The sequence below is a fragment of the Salmo trutta genome, chromosome 21 (genome assembly GCF_901001165.1).
Source record: "Salmo trutta chromosome 21, fSalTru1.1, whole genome shotgun sequence".
In the NCBI taxonomy this organism is placed as follows: Eukaryota; Metazoa; Chordata; class Actinopteri; order Salmoniformes; family Salmonidae; genus Salmo; species Salmo trutta.
The window spans coordinates 26,255,932-26,262,811 of NC_042977.1; positions in this window are offsets into that span (position 1 = coordinate 26,255,932).

Consider the following 6,880-nt stretch of genomic DNA (forward strand, 5'->3'; position numbering starts at 1 on the left):
TAATGATAAATCTGCTGAGGTGTACAGAAATTGTGATAAGCAATAACTACATACAGCCTGTAGGGAATACAGCGTAGAACTGAGGGCTCTTATGTGATATTGATTTTCCTACAGACAATAGCCATCTATTACAACTACAGGTAAATAATCATGTATGTTTTGATATGGTTTCCTTTAAGGATACTGAGACTAAATCATGGGTATTACAACAAAATCTTACAAGATTGTGATAACGTTTTGTGAATCACTTTTCCTCAATTGTAAAACTCTTTCTCTTAGGAGCCCTTGGTGTCCTTGGTAGACCATAAAGAAGCTAAGGTCATCAATTATTTAAATATACATACCATGACATTTTTTATAAAAAAGACCACTTGGAATAGAGAGCAGCAAGGTCCACCTTAAAGTAGCAATGGACCTATGGTTGTTCTTGATGTTTTTTCATTTTAATTGCAAGAGAGAACCAGACATAGAATGTCCATTAAGACATCGTATTTCCTTTTTATGGGTGGTAATGATTACCCACCATAAGCAGCTCAAGGACATCACAGACAACTGACGTGATCTATCTTTCATTTGAAGTGCCTCATAACGTTACCCATAGTCGACCATCAAACTCACACAACCGTGTATGTCTCTCTGCAATTAGCTGGTCTGAGACAGAGGGTCGCTCATCAGTCACCTTGCTATATGACAGGTAATCCAAATGAACTCGTAGGAAAAATAGTCGTTTTAAGAGTGACTATAAATCTGACATGGGCCAGTAGGCTATGTTCTCGGTACTGCACCAAGATACTTGTACAATTCAATTGAGACATGTTGAAAAGGAGATGCTATAATCCTTATCTTGACAATTGGAGCTTTTTTCAGACTTTCAGGTTTTTCCAGATTATCTTGCTTGATTTACTATTGACAATGAGCTGAAACACACTACCAAACAACAAGTGTGTGAAGTGTGAAAGCCTGACAGAGTGGTACTGTAGACACAACGTGAGAAAATAATGTAGGCACAACATGAGAAGATAATGTAGGCACAACGTGAGAAGATATTTAAGGAGTGTGCAAGTGTGCCCATGAAGCCATTGGAGTAAACCGAGTAATTGAGTCCACTGTACAGAATTAAAAACAAATGCTTCAGGTTCATACAGTGATTTTAGTCATTCGTCATACATCAGGAATATAGTACCTCACATTCTCCAATGTCAGAAATATGTTGCTAAGGCAATCTTTCACTAACATGGAGGAAAATATATGGAAAATCCATTATAAAATGATACGGTGACAAACAACCTTATTTAATTGTAAAATATTGATCTAGGTTTTATGACAAGTTAACCTCCCATGAATGGGTGTTAATAGATTTTGAAACAGCCATTAATAGCACATAAAACATGTTTGGTTCTGAGCATTTCGTGTTTTCAAATAAATTCTTTATGTTTTCATAGGCTTGGACAAATACGGTAGCTGTTGGCTGCCGTAATGGCAGAAACTATGATTGAATGTCTCAGATACCATGTTCCTTGGAGCTATTGTCACGTCCTGACCATAGAAAGCTTTTATTTTCTATGGTAGAGTAGGTCAGGGCGTGACTGGGGGGTTTAGTCTAGTTTATTATTTCTATGTGGGATTCTAGGTTTGTTTTTCTATGTTGGTGATTGTGTATGATTCCCAATTAGAGGCAGCTGGTAATCGTTGTCTCTAATTGGGGATCATACTTAAGTAGCATGTTTGCCACCTGTGGGTTATGGGATATTGTGTTTTGAGTTAGTGCACGTAGCATCTCTGTAGTCACGGTTCGTTTCTTAATTTATTGTTTGTTTTGTATTATGCTAAATTTCACTTTATAATAAAGATGTGGAACGCTACTCACGCTGCGCCTTGGTCCGTCTATACACACGAACGTGACAGAATATCCCATCAAACCAGGACCAAGCAGCGTGACCAGGAGGAGCAGGGATCCTGGGCACGGGAGAAAAGGGAGTGGAGGACTTCTTGGACGTGGGAGGAGATTATGGCAGGAGACAAGACCCTGCCATGGAAGCAGGCGGAGGCAGCGAAGGAGGATCAACGACGACTCCGGGATTCGCAACCACGACGGAAGCCCGAGAGACAGCCCAAAAAAGTTTTTTGGGGGGGCACATGGAGTGGTCGGCGGAGCCGAGGAGTGAGTCAGAGACCGAGGAGGAATATTGGGACAGATTGAGCGAGGAATGGGCGGCGAAAGTTGAGGAGAGTGATGAGAGAGAGCTGTTGGTTTGATGTAGTATGCACGGCATTTGCCCTGAGGAGCGTGTTAGCTGTCCGAGGCCACCTGAGTCAGCTCCTCGTACTCGTCCTGAGAAGTGTGTTAATCGTTCCGGTACGATTGATGCCAGCTATACGCGCCAGGTCTCCAGTACGCCTTCACAGTCCAGTACGTCCTGTGCCAACTCCCTGTACTCACAGTAGGGAGCGTGTGACCGGTCAGGCACCATGTTTTGCGGTGATACGCACGGTGTCTCCAGTGCGCATCCACAGCCCGGTGCGTTCTGTGCCAGCTCCTCGCACTTGCTGTGCGAAGGTGGTCATCTGTCCAGGACGCGTTGTGCCAGCTCTACGCTCCAGACCTCCAGTGCGCCTCCACGGTCCAGTATATCCTGCACCGGCTCTACGCACTGTGTCCCCAGTGCGCCTTCACAGCCCAGTGCGTCCTGTGCCAGCTCCCCGCACTTGCCGTGCGAAGGTGGTCATCTGTCCAGGACGCATTGTGCCAGCTCTATGCTCGAAGCCTCCAGTGATGATCCATGGCCTGGCGCCTCCAGAGACGATCCAAGGTCCAGAGTCTCCAGCGACGGTCTGCAGTCCAGAGCCTCCAGCGACGGTGGGCAGTCCAGAGCTTCCGGCGACGGTTCCCAGTCCAGAGCTTCCGGCGACAGTTCCCAGTCCAGTGCTTCCGGCGACGGTCGGCAGTCCAGAGCTTCCGGTGACGGTACCCAGTCCAGAGCTTCCGGTGACGGTTCCCAGTCCAGAGCTTCCGGCGACAGTTCCCAGTCCAGAGCTTCCGGCGACAGTTCCCAGTCCAGAGCTTCCGGCGACAGTTCCTAGTCCAGAGCTTACGGCGACAATTCCCAGTCCAGAGCTTCCGACGGTCCACAGTCCGGAACCTCCAACAACGGTCCACGGTCCGGAACCTCCTGAGACGGCCCACGTTCCGTAACCTCCTGAGACGGTCCGGAACCTCCAGAGACGGCCCACGGTCCGGAACCTCCAGAGACGGCCCACGGTCCGGAACCTTTCTGGTTGGAATGTCACACGACACATTCTTTTTCATGTCCTTCAAGCCGAATAGGGATAATTATAATTTTAACATGATACCCCCAGGCAATATCCATGCCTACATTTGATGTAAGATACAGTAAGTTAGTGTGATTCCGGAGTGGCTTTTGCTATGGAGCTCAGGCGGGAAAAGTCTTCGGGAAGGAAGTGATGTATAGATTTCCCAGCGTATTCATGAGCTGGTGAAAGTTTATGGCCAAATGTGAAAACTTTGTGTGTACTCCAGTAGAATGAATACTCCTTTAAAAATATATATATATATTTCACCTTTATTTAACCAGGTAGGCCAGTTGAGAACAAGTTCTCACTTACAACTGCGACCTGGCCAAGAAAGAGCAAAGCAGTGCGACGCAAACACATGGGATAAACAAACGTACAGTCACTAACACAATAGAAAATTATATATACAGTGTGTGCAAATGTAGTAAGATTAGGGAGGTAAGGCAATGAATAAGTCATAGTGGCAAAATAATTAAAATGTAGCAATTAAACACTGGAGTGATAGATGTGCAGAAGATGAATGTGCAAGTAGAGATACTGGGGTGCAAAGAAGCAAAAAAAGAAATTACAATATGGGGATGAGGTAGTTAGATGGGCTATTTACAGATGGGCTATGTACAGGTGCAAAGATCGGTAAGCTGCTCTGACAGCTGATGCTTAAAGTTAGTGAGGGAGATATGTCTCCAGTTTCAGTGATTTTTGCAATTCGTTCCAGTCATTGGCAGCAGAGAACTGGAAGGAAAGGTGGCCAAGTGATGAATTGGCCCTGTGGGTGACCAGTGAAATATACCTGCTGGAGCACGTGCTATGGGTGGGTGCTGCTATGGTAACCAGTGAGCTGCGATAAGGTGGGGCTTTACCTAGAAAATACTTATAGATGACCTGCAGCCGGTGGGTTTGGCGACGAATATGAAGCGAGGACCAGCCAAGGAGGACCATACAGGTCGCAATGGTGGGTAGTCTATGGGGCTTTGGTGACAAAACGGATGGCACTGTGATAGAATGCATCCAATTTGCTGAGTAGTGTTGGAGGCTATTTTGTAAATGACATCAAGGATCGGTAGGATAGTCAGTTTTACAAGGGTATGTTTGGCAGCATGAGTGAAGGATGCTTTGTTGTGAAATAGGAAGCCGATTCTAGATTTAATTTTGGATTGGAGATGCTTAATGTGAGTCTGGAAGGAGAGTGTACTGTCTAACCAGACACCAAGGTATTTGTAGTTGTCCACATATTCTAAGTCAGAACCGTAAAGAGTAGTGATGCTAGTCGGGCGAGTGGGTGTGGGCAGCGATCGGTATAAGAGCATGCATTTAGTTTTGCTTACATTTAAGAGCAGTTGGAGGCCACGGAAGGAGTGTTGGATGGCATTAAGGCTCGTCTGGAGGTTTGTTAACACAGAATCCAAAGAAGGGCTAGAAGTATACAGAATGGTGTCGTCTGCATAGAGGTGGATCAGAGAATCACCAGCAGCAAGAGTGACATCATTGATGTATACAGAGAAAAGAGTCGACCCAAGAACTGAACCCTGTGGCACCCCCATAGAGACTGCCAGAGCCCTCCGATTTGACACACTGAACTCTATCTGAGAAGTAGTTGGTGAACCAGGCGAAGCAGTCATTTGAGAAACCAAGGCTGTTGAGTCTGCTGTTAAGAATGCAGTGATTGACAGAGTCGAAAGCCTTGGCCAGGTCAATGAATCGTGCTGGACCTCAATAATTGGACCTCATGCTATTGAAAATACAGTCAAGGTCAACAGTAATGGAGTATTTTGAGAAAAACTCTCATGACAAGTTTGCTCCTATGGGAATATAATGTTAATGCCATTGCATCATTCATTGGCACTAGTTCTTCTCTGAAAGTGAACCTGCCAGGCTACCCTGCATGCCCACGCTGTCTGCCTCAGCTGCCAGACAGTGCCCATGTACACAATGCCAGTTTAATTAATGGCATCACTAAAAGGTTTGGCCCACTAAAGTTCGCATCTTGTTTAATATCCTAAGTGCATCTGCACCTCTCGCAATCTCCCAAAGGTACAATATGAAGGAAGTCAATCAATACTAGCTAGGCCTAAAGCTCCATGCCACCACCAACAGCATTAGCAGCAGCTCCTCCCCTCTCCCAAATAAGTTGAAAGCGAATCACCTAGTTCTTACACAAAATTACAATGCCAGCATCAGCTTGAGAGAATGACAATGTGCATCAATTTGGTTCAGGTTATTCATGAAGTCGCTGATACAATGTTCACGCTTATGATCACCATGCTTTACCATCCTATATCTGGTATATAACAATGTATGCTGGTGGGCTAAACTCTTTCTACATGGCCTGCAGTATAATACAATGCAGTGTCACAATGTGAAATTCAGTTTAATCACATTTGCTTTCCCCAGTGCAGTCTGTCAGGCTTAATTGGAAGTCCTGTTACAAGACTCTAATCTGATTCCACTGCTCATTGGATGCAATTAATTCAAGGCATTGTCTTTAAAAAGCCTATGACTCTCACTCGTCTCATCTTCTCCTTCATGCTCTCTCTCTCTCTTCCCAAACCACTGAATGAATAAGGAATTATGAATTAGTTAACACAAACCTTCATTCACAAATTGTTGAATGGGAAAAAACACTGACAAATAATTTGTTTTATAATAAACCTACCATTTTCACTTGGTCTATGTAAGATACAGGCCTAGACAATAGTTTCAGATGAGTGTGTTGCTGAGTTACTTATATCTCTTTAGATTCATAGAGGGGTTCTTTCCTGTGAACTATTTCTAAGGGGTAATCATCGGAAAGGTAATGTGTAAGTCTTTGTTAATTGCATGCAGCCCACTGTTTTAGCCAACCAAGGTAATCAGGAGTAGTTATTTTTACAGAAGGTCTAAGAACCTTTTTCACACAGCAAATTCAGTCCAATCAGTCCCTCTCCTACTAATGCAGCACCAGGCCTGGCTCTGGTTTATTTATAGGACTGCGAGCGACTGAGGATGGCAGAAACAATTATTCAGACTGACTCTGACTCTACATACTTGTGAGCTGTTATTTAATGACTAGAGATATAAATAGAGATAGAACCTGACTTGAGGAGCTGAGGGAGGGAAGGAAGGGATACACTTGTGTAGGTTGGAGAGGGTTATCATTTGCTTGGTTCATCTATTATTGGTCTTCAAGAAGAAAATTATGCTGAGTGTGGGTAACAAGAAGAGTTATAGAGACAGTAAATATTGGTGAGAAGCAATGATAATTTGCCAGAGGGCAAGGGTGTATTTGGGCTAAACGGTTTTCTAGTGGCAAAATACTCCCACCTTCATGTTCACTTCTGTTAATCAGACATGGTAGACAAATAAATACATGTAAATAAAAATAAGGCAAATTAAGGTTGTGCAAATAATTTACATTGAAGTTAAGAATGAACAAATACGCTTTCATCTTCTGTTATTTTACACAGTTATTTCACAGAATTTGCCGTTTTTACATTGGTTATACCCCCAGCTTACTTAAAAAAATAGGGGGGCGATGTTGCGCCGACTGATAGTCTGGTCGTCGTCAAAAAACACCAAAGAAGAAGAGAAT